The sequence below is a fragment of the Rhinoderma darwinii genome, unplaced genomic scaffold (assembly GCF_050947455.1).
Source record: "Rhinoderma darwinii isolate aRhiDar2 unplaced genomic scaffold, aRhiDar2.hap1 Scaffold_4402, whole genome shotgun sequence".
Taxonomy (NCBI): Eukaryota; Metazoa; Chordata; class Amphibia; order Anura; family Rhinodermatidae; genus Rhinoderma; species Rhinoderma darwinii.
Window position 1 is genome coordinate 80 of NW_027463873.1, and position 16081 is coordinate 16160.

Here is a 16081-nt window from a genome sequence, read left to right on the forward strand (position 1 = left end):
TGCACTTGCTGCCGCTGCCAGTGTTTATCTGCATGGCAGCAGGGCATTTGGGCGTTGCCAGGAAGGCGTTTTTATGTAGATTCCTCCTCTTTCAGCACTGCATTGTGGTGCAAGCAAAAGAAGCAAATCCTGTCTGGCTTCCTCTCCGGCCTTTATTCACCTCCCGTGTAGCTGTGAGTGTGTGAGCCTGCAGGGCCCCATGGAATTGCCTAGAAGTAGGCTGAATCGCTGCAAGGGCTGAACAGCAGTATCGGGCAGGCTCGGGCAACGCGCGGCCCGTTCGGGTTATCGCTTCTCGGCCTTTTGGCTAAGATCAAGTGTAGTATCTGTTCTTATCAGTTTAATATCTGATACGTCCCCTATCTGGGGACCATATATTAAATGGATTTTTAGAACAGGGAGATGGAAATAGAGCTTGCTCTGTCCACTCCACGCATTGACCTGGTATTGCAGTATTTCCAGGACCGGTGCACCCTTTCCTTATGTGTTGACTAAAAGCAGATTCCAAAAGTGTTTTTTGTCTTTGCTATTGTTTCTGTCTTTCTGAAGGGATCTCCCCTTTTAATCCCATTATTTCAACACCTGTTGGACAATGCATGAGTGATAATGAGCTCATTGATTAAATGCAATTAATGAATAGATTGCCACCTCTTGTTGTGTGTCGTCTGTGTTTCTGTGTTTCCGGCATTTCACATTGGAACACCTCATTCACCTTCCTTGTCTTCTCTCCGCCCTCCCTTTTAGGTAAGTTAAAGAGCTGCACCTGAGCCAGCCACTGATTGATTGATTGATTGATTGATTGATTGATTGATTGATTGATGCAGCACAACAGTCAAATAGTGGAGTGGAGTAGGGGAACAGCAAACAGCCAATAAAGCAGCCCGCCCGCTCGCCTGCCCGCCACAATGGACCTACCTGTGTACACTAGATGGATGTGATGGAATGTACTGTCGTCCCTACATTTCAAGAAGAAGTAAGAATTGCAGTTGCAACAAAGCCTTGCTTGCCTACAAAGAGAGCAGCAATTTGGATTTGTTACTATGTTACCTAGAAGAATAACAAACTGTGCAAGGATGGAGGTTGTAGGAGCAAGGAGAAGTTGTCTGTAAAGTTGGTGGATGCCTATTTTCCATTTTGCAGTCCCTTGTCTCCCTCTTGTGGCCTCCTGGAGGCAACTAGCTGTGCAAAAAAAAGACAGCCTGGCGGCCGGCTGTTGCAGTGTTGCCCTCTCAGGCAACACTGAGTGACTGACTGAGCCTCACCGTCTTATATAAAGTTCAGACGGAACTTTGCACGTGTCATAGTGGAGCCCTCAGGATTCCAGAGCCAGCTTTCTGACATCATAATGGGGCCTCAGAGATAAAAGCCTGGGCCCAGGCAGTGTTGGTCAGTGCTGCTCAGCAGGCAGCACTGGACTGGACTGGATTACAGCTGATACAAGGTGTGAAGGAACAAGGGGTGGCTGTGGGCATGCACTTGCTGCCGCTGCCAGTGTTTATCTGCATGGCAGCAGGGCATTTGGGCGTTGCCAGGAAGGCGTTTTTATGTAGATTCCTCCTCTTTCAGCACTGCATTGTGGTGCAAGCAAAAGAAGCAAATCCTGTCTGGCTTCCTCTCCGGCCTTTATTCACCTCCCGTGTAGCTGTGAGTGTGTGAGCCTGCAGGGCCCCATGGAATTGCCTAGAAGTAGGCTGAATCGCTGCAAGGGCTGAACAGCAGTATCGGGCAGGCTCGGGCAACGCGCGGCCCGTTCGGGTTATCGCTTCTCGGCCTTTTGGCTAAGATCAAGTGTAGTATCTGTTCTTATCAGTTTAATATCTGATACGTCCCCTATCTGGGGACCATATATTAAATGGATTTTTAGAACAGGGAGATGGAAATAGAGCTTGCTCTGTCCACTCCACGCATTGACCTGGTATTGCAGTATTTCCAGGACCGGTGCACCCTTTCCTTATGTGTTGACTAAAAGCAGATTCCAAAAGTGTTTTTTGTCTTTGCTATTGTTTCTGTCTTTCTGAAGGGATCTCCCCTTTTAATCCCATTATTTCAACACCTGTTGGACAATGCATGAGTGATAATGAGCTCATTGATTAAATGCAATTAATGAATAGATTGCCACCTCTTGTTGTGTGTCGTCTGTGTTTCTGTGTTTCCGGCATTTCACATTGGAACACCTCATTCACCTTCCTTGTCTTCTCTCCGCCCTCCCTTTTAGGTAAGTTAAAGAGCTGCACCTGAGCCAGCCACTGATTGATTGATTGATTGATTGATTGATTGATTGATTGATTGATTGATTGATTGATGCAGCACAACAGTCAAATAGTGGAGTGGAGTAGGGGAACAGCAAACAGCCAATAAAGCAGCCCGCCCGCTCGCCTGCCCGCCACAATGGACCTACCTGTGTACACTAGATGGATGTGATGGAATGTACTGTCGTCCCTACATTTCAAGAAGAAGTAAGAATTGCAGTTGCAACAAAGCCTTGCTTGCCTACAAAGAGAGCAGCAATTTGGATTTGTTACTATGTTACCTAGAAGAATAACAAACTGTGCAAGGATGGAGGTTGTAGGAGCAAGGAGAAGTTGTCTGTAAAGTTGGTGGATGCCTATTTTCCATTTTGCAGTCCCTTGTCTCCCTCTTGTGGCCTCCTGGAGGCAACTAGCTGTGCAAAAAAAAGACAGCCTGGCGGCCGGCTGTTGCAGTGTTGCCCTCTCAGGCAACACTGAGTGACTGACTGAGCCTCACCGTCTTATATAAAGTTCAGACGGAACTTTGCACGTGTCATAGTGGAGCCCTCAGGATTCCAGAGCCAGCTTTCTGACATCATAATGGGGCCTCAGAGATAAAAGCCTGGGCCCAGGCAGTGTTGGTCAGTGCTGCTCAGCAGGCAGCACTGGACTGGACTGGATTACAGCTGATACAAGGTGTGAAGGAACAAGGGGTGGCTGTGGGCATGCACTTGCTGCCGCTGCCAGTGTTTATCTGCATGGCAGCAGGGCATTTGGGCGTTGCCAGGAAGGCGTTTTTATGTAGATTCCTCCTCTTTCAGCACTGCATTGTGGTGCAAGCAAAAGAAGCAAATCCTGTCTGGCTTCCTCTCCGGCCTTTATTCACCTCCCGTGTAGCTGTGAGTGTGTGAGCCTGCAGGGCCCCATGGAATTGCCTAGAAGTAGGCTGAATCGCTGCAAGGGCTGAACAGCAGTATCGGGCAGGCTCGGGCAACGCGCGGCCCGTTCGGGTTATCGCTTCTCGGCCTTTTGGCTAAGATCAAGTGTAGTATCTGTTCTTATCAGTTTAATATCTGATACGTCCCCTATCTGGGGACCATATATTAAATGGATTTTTAGAACAGGGAGATGGAAATAGAGCTTGCTCTGTCCACTCCACGCATTGACCTGGTATTGCAGTATTTCCAGGACCGGTGCACCCTTTCCTTATGTGTTGACTAAAAGCAGATTCCAAAAGTGTTTTTTGTCTTTGCTATTGTTTCTGTCTTTCTGAAGGGATCTCCCCTTTTAATCCCATTATTTCAACACCTGTTGGACAATGCATGAGTGATAATGAGCTCATTGATTAAATGCAATTAATGAATAGATTGCCACCTCTTGTTGTGTGTCGTCTGTGTTTCTGTGTTTCCGGCATTTCACATTGGAACACCTCATTCACCTTCCTTGTCTTCTCTCCGCCCTCCCTTTTAGGTAAGTTAAAGAGCTGCACCTGAGCCAGCCACTGATTGATTGATTGATTGATTGATTGATTGATTGATTGATTGATTGATTGATTGATTGATTGATGCAGCACAACAGTCAAATAGTGGAGTGGAGTAGGGGAACAGCAAACAGCCAATAAAGCAGCCCGCCCGCTCGCCTGCCCGCCACAATGGACCTACCTGTGTACACTAGATGGATGTGATGGAATGTACTGTCGTCCCTACATTTCAAGAAGAAGTAAGAATTGCAGTTGCAACAAAGCCTTGCTTGCCTACAAAGAGAGCAGCAATTTGGATTTGTTACTATGTTACCTAGAAGAATAACAAACTGTGCAAGGATGGAGGTTGTAGGAGCAAGGAGAAGTTGTCTGTAAAGTTGGTGGATGCCTATTTTCCATTTTGCAGTCCCTTGTCTCCCTCTTGTGGCCTCCTGGAGGCAACTAGCTGTGCAAAAAAAAGACAGCCTGGCGGCCGGCTGTTGCAGTGTTGCCCTCTCAGGCAACACTGAGTGACTGACTGAGCCTCACCGTCTTATATAAAGTTCAGACGGAACTTTGCACGTGTCATAGTGGAGCCCTCAGGATTCCAGAGCCAGCTTTCTGACATCATAATGGGGCCTCAGAGATAAAAGCCTGGGCCCAGGCAGTGTTGGTCAGTGCTGCTCAGCAGGCAGCACTGGACTGGACTGGATTACAGCTGATACAAGGTGTGAAGGAACAAGGGGTGGCTGTGGGCATGCACTTGCTGCCGCTGCCAGTGTTTATCTGCATGGCAGCAGGGCATTTGGGCGTTGCCAGGAAGGCGTTTTTATGTAGATTCCTCCTCTTTCAGCACTGCATTGTGGTGCAAGCAAAAGAAGCAAATCCTGTCTGGCTTCCTCTCCGGCCTTTATTCACCTCCCGTGTAGCTGTGAGTGTGTGAGCCTGCAGGGCCCCATGGAATTGCCTAGAAGTAGGCTGAATCGCTGCAAGGGCTGAACAGCAGTATCGGGCAGGCTCGGGCAACGCGCGGCCCGTTCGGGTTATCGCTTCTCGGCCTTTTGGCTAAGATCAAGTGTAGTATCTGTTCTTATCAGTTTAATATCTGATACGTCCCCTATCTGGGGACCATATATTAAATGGATTTTTAGAACAGGGAGATGGAAATAGAGCTTGCTCTGTCCACTCCACGCATTGACCTGGTATTGCAGTATTTCCAGGACCGGTGCACCCTTTCCTTATGTGTTGACTAAAAGCAGATTCCAAAAGTGTTTTTTGTCTTTGCTATTGTTTCTGTCTTTCTGAAGGGATCTGCCCTTTTAATCCCATTATTTCAACACCTGTTGGACAATGCATGAGTGATAATGAGCTCATTGATTAAATGCAATTAATGAATAGATTGCCACCTCTTGTTGTGTGTCGTCTGTGTTTCTGTGTTTCCGGCATTTCACATTGGAACACCTCATTCACCTTCCTTGTCTTCTCTCCGCCCTCCCTTTTAGGTAAGTTAAAGAGCTGCACCTGAGCCAGCCACTGATTGATTGATTGATTGATTGATTGATTGATTGATTGATTGATTGATTGATTGATTGATGCAGCACAACAGTCAAATAGTGGAGTGGAGTAGGGGAACAGCAAACAGCCAATAAAGCAGCCCGCCCGCTCGCCTGCCCGCCACAATGGACCTACCTGTGTACACTAGATGGATGTGATGGAATGTACTGTCGTCCCTACATTTCAAGAAGAAGTAAGAATTGCAGTTGCAACAAAGCCTTGCTTGCCTACAAAGAGAGCAGCAATTTGGATTTGTTACTATGTTACCTAGAAGAATAACAAACTGTGCAAGGATGGAGGTTGTAGGAGCAAGGAGAAGTTGTCTGTAAAGTTGGTGGATGCCTATTTTCCATTTTGCAGTCCCTTGTCTCCCTCTTGTGGCCTCCTGGAGGCAACTAGCTGTGCAAAAAAAAGACAGCCTGGCGGCCGGCTGTTGCAGTGTTGCCCTCTCAGGCAACACTGAGTGACTGACTGAGCCTCACCGTCTTATATAAAGTTCAGACGGAACTTTGCACGTGTCATAGTGGAGCCCTCAGGATTCCAGAGCCAGCTTTCTGACATCATAATGGGGCCTCAGAGATAAAAGCCTGGGCCCAGGCAGTGTTGGTCAGTGCTGCTCAGCAGGCAGCACTGGACTGGACTGGATTACAGCTGATACAAGGTGTGAAGGAACAAGGGGTGGCTGTGGGCATGCACTTGCTGCCGCTGCCAGTGTTTATCTGCATGGCAGCAGGGCATTTGGGCGTTGCCAGGAAGGCGTTTTTATGTAGATTCCTCCTCTTTCAGCACTGCATTGTGGTGCAAGCAAAAGAAGCAAATCCTGTCTGGCTTCCTCTCCGGCCTTTATTCACCTCCCGTGTAGCTGTGAGTGTGTGAGCCTGCAGGGCCCCATGGAATTGCCTAGAAGTAGGCTGAATCGCTGCAAGGGCTGAACAGCAGTATCGGGCAGGCTCGGGCAACGCGCGGCCCGTTCGGGTTATCGCTTCTCGGCCTTTTGGCTAAGATCAAGTGTAGTATCTGTTCTTATCAGTTTAATATCTGATACGTCCCCTATCTGGGGACCATATATTAAATGGATTTTTAGAACAGGGAGATGGAAATAGAGCTTGCTCTGTCCACTCCACGCATTGACCTGGTATTGCAGTATTTCCAGGACCGGTGCACCCTTTCCTTATGTGTTGACTAAAAGCAGATTCCAAAAGTGTTTTTTGTCTTTGCTATTGTTTCTGTCTTTCTGAAGGGATCTCCCCTTTTAATCCCATTATTTCAACACCTGTTGGACAATGCATGAGTGATAATGAGCTCATTGATTAAATGCAATTAATGAATTGATTGCCACCTCTTGTTGTGTGTCGTCTGTGTTTCTGTGTTTCCGGCATTTCACATTGGAACACCTCATTCACCTTCCTTGTCTTCTCTCCGCCCTCCCTTTTAGGTAAGTTAAAGAGCTGCACCTGAGCCAGCCACTGATTGATTGATTGATTGATTGATTGATTGATTGATTGATGCAGCACAACAGTCAAATAGTGGAGTGGAGTAGGGGAACAGCAAACAGCCAATAAAGCAGCCCGCCCGCTCGCCTGCCCGCCACAATGGACCTACCTGTGTACACTAGATGGATGTGATGGAATGTACTGTCGTCCCTACATTTCAAGAAGAAGTAAGAATTGCAGTTGCAACAAAGCCTTGCTTGCCTACAAAGAGAGCAGCAATTTGGATTTGTTACTATGTTACCTAGAAGAATAACAAACTGTGCAAGGATGGAGGTTGTAGGAGCAAGGAGAAGTTGTCTGTAAAGTTGGTGGATGCCTATTTTCCATTTTGCAGTCCCTTGTCTCCCTCTTGTGGCCTCCTGGAGGCAACTAGCTGTGCAAAAAAAAGACAGCCTGGCGGCCGGCTGTTGCAGTGTTGCCCTCTCAGGCAACACTGAGTGACTGACTGAGCCTCACCGTCTTATATAAAGTTCAGACGGAACTTTGCACGTGTCATAGTGGAGCCCTCAGGATTCCAGAGCCAGCTTTCTGACATCATAATGGGGCCTCAGAGATAAAAGCCTGGGCCCAGGCAGTGTTGGTCAGTGCTGCTCAGCAGGCAGCACTGGACTGGACTGGATTACAGCTGATACAAGGTGTGAAGGAACAAGGGGTGGCTGTGGGCATGCACTTGCTGCCGCTGCCAGTGTTTATCTGCATGGCAGCAGGGCATTTGGGCGTTGCCAGGAAGGCGTTTTTATGTAGATTCCTCCTCTTTCAGCACTGCATTGTGGTGCAAGCAAAAGAAGCAAATCCTGTCTGGCTTCCTCTCCGGCCTTTATTCACCTCCCGTGTAGCTGTGAGTGTGTGAGCCTGCAGGGCCCCATGGAATTGCCTAGAAGTAGGCTGAATCGCTGCAAGGGCTGAACAGCAGTATCGGGCAGGCTCGGGCAACGCGCGGCCCGTTCGGGTTATCGCTTCTCGGCCTTTTGGCTAAGATCAAGTGTAGTATCTGTTCTTATCAGTTTAATATCTGATACGTCCCCTATCTGGGGACCATATATTAAATGGATTTTTAGAACAGGGAGATGGAAATAGAGCTTGCTCTGTCCACTCCACGCATTGACCTGGTATTGCAGTATTTCCAGGACCGGTGCACCCTTTCCTTATGTGTTGACTAAAAGCAGATTCCAAAAGTGTTTTTTGTCTTTGCTATTGTTTCTGTCTTTCTGAAGGGATCTCCCCTTTTAATCCCATTATTTCAACACCTGTTGGACAATGCATGAGTGATAATGAGCTCATTGATTAAATGCAATTAATGAATAGATTGCCACCTCTTGTTGTGTGTCGTCTGTGTTTCTGTGTTTCCGGCATTTCACATTGGAACACCTCATTCACCTTCCTTGTCTTCTCTCCGCCCTCCCTTTTAGGTAAGTTAAAGAGCTGCACCTGAGCCAGCCACTGATTGATTGATTGATTGATTGATTGATTGATTGATTGATTGATTGATTGATTGATTGATTGATGCAGCACAACAGTCAAATAGTGGAGTGGAGTAGGGGAACAGCAAACAGCCAATAAAGCAGCCCGCCCGCTCGCCTGCCCGCCACAATGGACCTACCTGTGTACACTAGATGGATGTGATGGAATGTACTGTCGTCCCTACATTTCAAGAAGAAGTAAGAATTGCAGTTGCAACAAAGCCTTGCTTGCCTACAAAGAGAGCAGCAATTTGGATTTGTTACTATGTTACCTAGAAGAATAACAAACTGTGCAAGGATGGAGGTTGTAGGAGCAAGGAGAAGTTGTCTGTAAAGTTGGTGGATGCCTATTTTCCATTTTGCAGTCCCTTGTCTCCCTCTTGTGGCCTCCTGGAGGCAACTAGCTGTGCAAAAAAAAGACAGCCTGGCGGCCGGCTGTTGCAGTGTTGCCCTCTCAGGCAACACTGAGTGACTGACTGAGCCTCACCGTCTTATATAAAGTTCAGACGGAACTTTGCACGTGTCATAGTGGAGCCCTCAGGATTCCAGAGCCAGCTTTCTGACATCATAATGGGGCCTCAGAGATAAAAGCCTGGGCCCAGGCAGTGTTGGTCAGTGCTGCTCAGCAGGCAGCACTGGACTGGACTGGATTACAGCTGATACAAGGTGTGAAGGAACAAGGGGTGGCTGTGGGCATGCACTTTCTGCCGCTGCCAGTGTTTATCTGCATGGCAGCAGGGCATTTGGGCGTTGCCAGGAAGGCGTTTTTATGTAGATTCCTCCTCTTTCAGCACTGCATTGTGGTGCAAGCAAAAGAAGCAAATCCTGTCTGGCTTCCTCTCCGGCCTTTATTCACCTCCCGTGTAGCTGTGAGTGTGTGAGCCTGCAGGGCCCCATGGAATTGCCTAGAAGTAGGCTGAATCGCTGCAAGGGCTGAACAGCAGTATCGGGCAGGCTCGGGCAACGCGCGGCCCGTTCGGGTTATCGCTTCTCGGCCTTTTGGCTAAGATCAAGTGTAGTATCTGTTCTTATCAGTTTAATATCTGATACGTCCCCTATCTGGGGACCATATATTAAATGGATTTTTAGAACAGGGAGATGGAAATAGAGCTTGCTCTGTCCACTCCACGCATTGACCTGGTATTGCAGTATTTCCAGGACCGGTGCACCCTTTCCTTATGTGTTGACTAAAAGCAGATTCCAAAAGTGTTTTTTGTCTTTGCTATTGTTTCTGTCTTTCTGAAGGGATCTGCCCTTTTAATCCCATTATTTCAACACCTGTTGGACAATGCATGAGTGATAATGAGCTCATTGATTAAATGCAATTAATGAATAGATTGCCACCTCTTGTTGTGTGTCGTCTGTGTTTCTGTGTTTCCGGCATTTCACATTGGAACACCTCATTCACCTTCCTTGTCTTCTCTCCGCCCTCCCTTTTAGGTAAGTTAAAGAGCTGCACCTGAGCCAGCCACTGATTGATTGATTGATTGATTGATTGATTGATTGATTGATTGATTGATTGATGCAGCACAACAGTCAAATAGTGGAGTGGAGTAGGGGAACAGCAAACAGCCAATAAAGCAGCCCGCCCGCTCGCCTGCCCGCCACAATGGACCTACCTGTGTACACTAGATGGATGTGATGGAATGTACTGTCGTCCCTACATTTCAAGAAGAAGTAAGAATTGCAGTTGCAACAAAGCCTTGCTTGCCTACAAAGAGAGCAGCAATTTGGATTTGTTACTATGTTACCTAGAAGAATAACAAACTGTGCAAGGATGGAGGTTGTAGGAGCAAGGAGAAGTTGTCTGTAAAGTTGGTGGATGCCTATTTTCCATTTTGCAGTCCCTTGTCTCCCTCTTGTGGCCTCCTGGAGGCAACTAGCTGTGCAAAAAAAAGACAGCCTGGCGGCCGGCTGTTGCAGTGTTGCCCTCTCAGGCAACACTGAGTGACTGACTGAGCCTCACCGTCTTATATAAAGTTCAGACGGAACTTTGCACGTGTCATAGTGGAGCCCTCAGGATTCCAGAGCCAGCTTTCTGACATCATAATGGGGCCTCAGAGATAAAAGCCTGGGCCCAGGCAGTGTTGGTCAGTGCTGCTCAGCAGGCAGCACTGGACTGGACTGGATTACAGCTGATACAAGGTGTGAAGGAACAAGGGGTGGCTGTGGGCATGCACTTGCTGCCGCTGCCAGTGTTTATCTGCATGGCAGCAGGGCATTTGGGCGTTGCCAGGAAGGCGTTTTTATGTAGATTCCTCCTCTTTCAGCACTGCATTGTGGTGCAAGCAAAAGAAGCAAATCCTGTCTGGCTTCCTCTCCGGCCTTTATTCACCTCCCGTGTAGCTGTGAGTGTGTGAGCCTGCAGGGCCCCATGGAATTGCCTAGAAGTAGGCTGAATCGCTGCAAGGGCTGAACAGCAGTATCGGGCAGGCTCGGGCAACGCGCGGCCCGTTCGGGTTATCGCTTCTCGGCCTTTTGGCTAAGATCAAGTGTAGTATCTGTTCTTATCAGTTTAATATCTGATACGTCCCCTATCTGGGGACCATATATTAAATGGATTTTTAGAACAGGGAGATGGAAATAGAGCTTGCTCTGTCCACTCCACGCATTGACCTGGTATTGCAGTATTTCCAGGACCGGTGCACCCTTTCCTTATGTGTTGACTAAAAGCAGATTCCAAAAGTGTTTTTTGTCTTTGCTATTGTTTCTGTCTTTCTGAAGGGATCTCCCCTTTTAATCCCATTATTTCAACACCTGTTGGACAATGCATGAGTGATAATGAGCTCATTGATTAAATGCAATTAATGAATAGATTGCCACCTCTTGTTGTGTGTCGTCTGTGTTTCTGTGTTTCCGGCATTTCACATTGGAACACCTCATTCACCTTCCTTGTCTTCTCTCCGCCCTCCCTTTTAGGTAAGTTAAAGAGCTGCACCTGAGCCAGCCACTGATTGATTGATTGATTGATTGATTGATTGATTGATTGATTGATTGATTGATTGATGCAGCACAACAGTCAAATAGTGGAGTGGAGTAGGGGAACAGCAAACAGCCAATAAAGCAGCCCGCCCGCTCGCCTGCCCGCCACAATGGACCTACCTGTGTACACTAGATGGATGTGATGGAATGTACTGTCGTCCCTACATTTCAAGAAGAAGTAAGAATTGCAGTTGCAACAAAGCCTTGCTTGCCTACAAAGAGAGCAGCAATTTGGATTTGTTACTATGTTACCTAGAAGAATAACAAACTGTGCAAGGATGGAGGTTGTAGGAGCAAGGAGAAGTTGTCTGTAAAGTTGGTGGATGCCTATTTTCCATTTTGCAGTCCCTTGTCTCCCTCTTGTGGCCTCCTGGAGGCAACTAGCTGTGCAAAAAAAAGACAGCCTGGCGGCCGGCTGTTGCAGTGTTGCCCTCTCAGGCAACACTGAGTGACTGACTGAGCCTCACCGTCTTATATAAAGTTCAGACGGAACTTTGCACGTGTCATAGTGGAGCCCTCAGGATTCCAGAGCCAGCTTTCTGACATCATAATGGGGCCTCAGAGATAAAAGCCTGGGCCCAGGCAGTGTTGGTCAGTGCTGCTCAGCAGGCAGCACTGGACTGGACTGGATTACAGCTGATACAAGGTGTGAAGGAACAAGGGGTGGCTGTGGGCATGCACTTGCTGCCGCTGCCAGTGTTTATCTGCATGGCAGCAGGGCATTTGGGCGTTGCCAGGAAGGCGTTTTTATGTAGATTCCTCCTCTTTCAGCACTGCATTGTGGTGCAAGCAAAAGTAGCAAATCCTGTCTGGCTTCCTCTCCGGCCTTTATTCACCTCCCGTGTAGCTGTGAGTGTGTGAGCCTGCAGGGCCCCATGGAATTGCCTAGAAGTAGGCTGAATCGCTGCAAGGGCTGAACAGCAGTATCGGGCAGGCTCGGGCAACGCGCGGCCCGTTCGGGTTATCGCTTCTCGGCCTTTTGGCTAAGATCAAGTGTAGTATCTGTTCTTATCAGTTTAATATCTGATACGTCCCCTATCTGGGGACCATATATTAAATGGATTTTTAGAACAGGGAGATAGAAATAGAGCTTGCTCTGTCCACTCCACGCATTGACCTGGTATTGCAGTATTTCCAGGACCGGTGCACCCTTTCCTTATGTGTTGACTAAAAGCAGATTCCAAAAGTGTTTTTTGTCTTTGCTATTGTTTCTGTCTTTCTGAAGGGATCTGCCCTTTTAATCCCATTATTTCAACACCTGTTGGACAATGCATGAGTGATAATGAGCTCATTGATTAAATGCAATTAATGAATAGATTGCCACCTCTTGTTGTGTGTCGTCTGTGTTTCTGTGTTTCCGGCATTTCACATTGGAACACCTCATTCACCTTCCTTGTCTTCTCTCCGCCCTCCCTTTTAGGTAAGTTAAAGAGCTGCACCTGAGCCAGCCACTGATTGATTGATTGATTGATTGATTGATTGATTGATTGATGCAGCACAACAGTCAAATAGTGGAGTGGAGTAGGGGAACAGCAAACAGCCAATAAAGCAGCCCGCCCGCTCGCCTGCCCGCCACAATGGACCTACCTGTGTACACTAGATGGATGTGATGGAATGTACTGTCGTCCCTACATTTCAAGAAGAAGTAAGAATTGCAGTTGCAACAAAGCCTTGCTTGCCTACAAAGAGAGCAGCAATTTGGATTTGTTACTATGTTACCTAGAAGAATAACAAACTGTGCAAGGATGGAGGTTGTAGGAGCAAGGAGAAGTTGTCTGTAAAGTTGGTGGATGCCTATTTTCCATTTTGCAGTCCCTTGTCTCCCTCTTGTGGCCTCCTGGAGGCAACTAGCTGTGCAAAAAAAAGACAGCCTGGCGGCCGGCTGTTGCAGTGTTGCCCTCTCAGGCAACACTGAGTGACTGACTGAGCCTCACCGTCTTATATAAAGTTCAGACGGAACTTTGCACGTGTCATAGTGGAGCCCTCAGGATTCCAGAGCCAGCTTTCTGACATCATAATGGGGCCTCAGAGATAAAAGCCTGGGCCCAGGCAGTGTTGGTCAGTGCTGCTCAGCAGGCAGCACTGGACTGGACTGGATTACAGCTGATACAAGGTGTGAAGGAACAAGGGGTGGCTGTGGGCATGCACTTGCTGCCGCTGCCAGTGTTTATCTGCATGGCAGCAGGGCATTTGGGCGTTGCCAGGAAGGCGTTTTTATGTAGATTCCTCCTCTTTCAGCACTGCATTGTGGTGCAAGCAAAAGAAGCAAATCCTGTCTGGCTTCCTCTCCGGCCTTTATTCACCTCCCGTGTAGCTGTGAGTGTGTGAGCCTGCAGGGCCCCATGGAATTGCCTAGAAGTAGGCTGAATCGCTGCAAGGGCTGAACAGCAGTATCGGGCAGGCTCGGGCAACGCGCGGCCCGTTCGGGTTATCGCTTCTCGGCCTTTTGGCTAAGATCAAGTGTAGTATCTGTTCTTATCAGTTTAATATCTGATACGTCCCCTATCTGGGGACCATATATTAAATGGATTTTTAGAACAGGGAGATGGAAATAGAGCTTGCTCTGTCCACTCCACGCATTGACCTGGTATTGCAGTATTTCCAGGACCGGTGCACCCTTTCCTTATGTGTTGACTAAAAGCAGATTCCAAAAGTGTTTTTTGTCTTTGCTATTGTTTCTGTCTTTCTGAAGGGATCTCCCCTTTTAATCCCATTATTTCAACACCTGTTGGACAATGCATGAGTGATAATGAGCTCATTGATTAAATGCAATTAATGAATAGATTGCCACCTCTTGTTGTGTGTCGTCTGTGTTTCTGTGTTTCCGGCATTTCACATTGGAACACCTCATTCACCTTCCTTGTCTTCTCTCCGCCCTCCCTTTTAGGTAAGTTAAAGAGCTGCACCTGAGCCAGCCACTGATTGATTGATTGATTGATTGATTGATTGATTGATTGATTGATTGATTGATTGATTGATTGATGCAGCACAACAGTCAAATAGTGGAGTGGAGTAGGGGAACAGCAAACAGCCAATAAAGCAGCCCGCCCGCTCGCCTGCCCGCCACAATGGACCTACCTGTGTACACTAGATGGATGTGATGGAATGTACTGTCGTCCCTACATTTCAAGAAGAAGTAAGAATTGCAGTTGCAACAAAGCCTTGCTTGCCTACAAAGAGAGCAGCAATTTGGATTTGTTACTATGTTACCTAGAAGAATAACAAACTGTGCAAGGATGGAGGTTGTAGGAGCAAGGAGAAGTTGTCTGTAAAGTTGGTGGATGCCTATTTTCCATTTTGCAGTCCCTTGTCTCCCTCTTGTGGCCTCCTGGAGGCAACTAGCTGTGCAAAAAAAAGACAGCCTGGCGGCCGGCTGTTGCAGTGTTGCCCTCTCAGGCAACACTGAGTGACTGACTGAGCCTCACCGTCTTATATAAAGTTCAGACGGAACTTTGCACGTGTCATAGTGGAGCCCTCAGGATTCCAGAGCCAGCTTTCTGACATCATAATGGGGCCTCAGAGATAAAAGCCTGGGCCCAGGCAGTGTTGGTCAGTGCTGCTCAGCAGGCAGCACTGGACTGGACTGGATTACAGCTGATACAAGGTGTGAAGGAACAAGGGGTGGCTGTGGGCATGCACTTGCTGCCGCTGCCAGTGTTTATCTGCATGACAGCAGGGCATTTGGGCGTTGCCAGGAAGGCGTTTTTATGTAGATTCCTCCTCTTTCAGCACTGCATTGTGGTGCAAGCAAAAGAAGCAAATCCTGTCTGGCTTCCTCTCCGGCCTTTATTCACCTCCCGTGTAGCTGTGAGTGTGTGAGCCTGCAGGGCCCCATGGAATTGCCTAGAAGTAGGCTGAATCGCTGCAAGGGCTGAACAGCAGTATCGGGCAGGCTCGGGCAACGCGCGGCCCGTTCGGGTTATCGCTTCTCGGCCTTTTGGCTAAGATCAAGTGTAGTATCTGTTCTTATCAGTTTAATATCTGATACGTCCCCTATCTGGGGACCATATATTAAATGGATTTTTAGAACAGGGAGATGGAAATAGAGCTTGCTCTGTCCACTCCACGCATTGACCTGGTATTGCAGTATTTCCAGGACCGGTGCACCCTTTCCTTATGTGTTGACTAAAAGCAGATTCCAAAAGTGTTTTTTGTCTTTGCTATTGTTTCTGTCTTTCTGAAGGGATCTCCCCTTTTAATCCCATTATTTCAACACCTGTTGGACAATGCATGAGTGATAATGAGCTCATTGATTAAATGCAATTAATGAATAGATTGCCACCTCTTGTTGTGTGTCGTCTGTGTTTCTGTGTTTCCGGCATTTCACATTGGAACACCTCATTCACCTTCCTTGTCTTCTCTCCGCCCTCCCTTTTAGGTAAGTTAAAGAGCTGCACCTGAGCCAGCCACTGATTGATTGATTGATTGATTGATTGATTGATTGATTGATTGATTGATTGATGCAGCACAACAGTCAAATAGTGGAGTGGAGTAGGGGAACAGCAAACAGCCAATAAAGCAGCCCGCCCGCTCGCCTGCCCGCCACAATGGACCTACCTGTGTACACTAGATGGATGTGATGGAATGTACTGTCGTCCCTACATTTCAAGAAGAAGTAAGAATTGCAGTTGCAACAAAGCCTTGCTTGCCTACAAAGAGAGCAGCAATTTGGATTTGTTACTATGTTACCTAGAAGAATAACAAACTGTGCAAGGATGGAGGTTGTAGGAGCAAGGAGAAGTTGTCTGTAAAGTTGGTGGATGCCTATTTTCCATTTTGCAGTCCCTTGTCTCCCTCTTGTGGCCTCCTGGAGGCAACTAGCTGTGCAAAAAAAAGACAGCCTGGCGGCCGGCTGTTGCAGTGTTGCCCTCTCAGGCAACACTGAGTGACTGACTGAGCCTCACC

General features: G+C 47.7%; 11 non-coding genes across 11 annotated transcripts; all 11 read left to right on the top strand.

Moving 5' to 3' along the window:
- The first annotated feature begins 287 nt into the window (after nucleotides 1–287).
- LOC142714161 (U2 spliceosomal RNA) lies at nucleotides 288–478 on the top strand. The gene has a single exon (XR_012870363.1). It is a non-coding gene; the product is annotated as a U2 spliceosomal RNA (small nuclear RNA).
- Nucleotides 479–1758: 1280 nt separating this feature from the next.
- On the top strand, nucleotides 1759–1949 carry LOC142714173 (U2 spliceosomal RNA). The gene has a single exon (XR_012870374.1). It is a non-coding gene; the product is annotated as a U2 spliceosomal RNA (small nuclear RNA).
- Nucleotides 1950–3241: 1292 nt separating this feature from the next.
- LOC142714091 (U2 spliceosomal RNA) lies at nucleotides 3242–3432 on the top strand. Its single transcript, XR_012870299.1, has one exon. It is a non-coding gene; the product is annotated as a U2 spliceosomal RNA (small nuclear RNA).
- Nucleotides 3433–4732: 1300 nt separating this feature from the next.
- Nucleotides 4733–4923, top strand: LOC142714103 (U2 spliceosomal RNA). Its single transcript, XR_012870310.1, has one exon. It is a non-coding gene; the product is annotated as a U2 spliceosomal RNA (small nuclear RNA).
- A 1296-nt stretch (nucleotides 4924–6219) lies between these two features.
- Nucleotides 6220–6410, top strand: LOC142714115 (U2 spliceosomal RNA). The gene has a single exon (XR_012870321.1). It is a non-coding gene; the product is annotated as a U2 spliceosomal RNA (small nuclear RNA).
- Nucleotides 6411–7686: 1276 nt separating this feature from the next.
- LOC142714127 (U2 spliceosomal RNA) lies at nucleotides 7687–7877 on the top strand. The gene has a single exon (XR_012870332.1). It is a non-coding gene; the product is annotated as a U2 spliceosomal RNA (small nuclear RNA).
- Nucleotides 7878–9177: 1300 nt separating this feature from the next.
- On the top strand, nucleotides 9178–9368 carry LOC142714130 (U2 spliceosomal RNA). The gene has a single exon (XR_012870335.1). It is a non-coding gene; the product is annotated as a U2 spliceosomal RNA (small nuclear RNA).
- A 1288-nt stretch (nucleotides 9369–10656) lies between these two features.
- On the top strand, nucleotides 10657–10847 carry LOC142714131 (U2 spliceosomal RNA). Its single transcript, XR_012870336.1, has one exon. It is a non-coding gene; the product is annotated as a U2 spliceosomal RNA (small nuclear RNA).
- A 1292-nt stretch (nucleotides 10848–12139) lies between these two features.
- LOC142714124 (U2 spliceosomal RNA) lies at nucleotides 12140–12330 on the top strand. The gene has a single exon (XR_012870329.1). It is a non-coding gene; the product is annotated as a U2 spliceosomal RNA (small nuclear RNA).
- Nucleotides 12331–13606: 1276 nt separating this feature from the next.
- LOC142714132 (U2 spliceosomal RNA) lies at nucleotides 13607–13797 on the top strand. Its single transcript, XR_012870337.1, has one exon. It is a non-coding gene; the product is annotated as a U2 spliceosomal RNA (small nuclear RNA).
- Nucleotides 13798–15097: 1300 nt separating this feature from the next.
- On the top strand, nucleotides 15098–15288 carry LOC142714133 (U2 spliceosomal RNA). Its single transcript, XR_012870338.1, has one exon. It is a non-coding gene; the product is annotated as a U2 spliceosomal RNA (small nuclear RNA).
- Nucleotides 15289–16081: the final 793 nt, after the last annotated feature.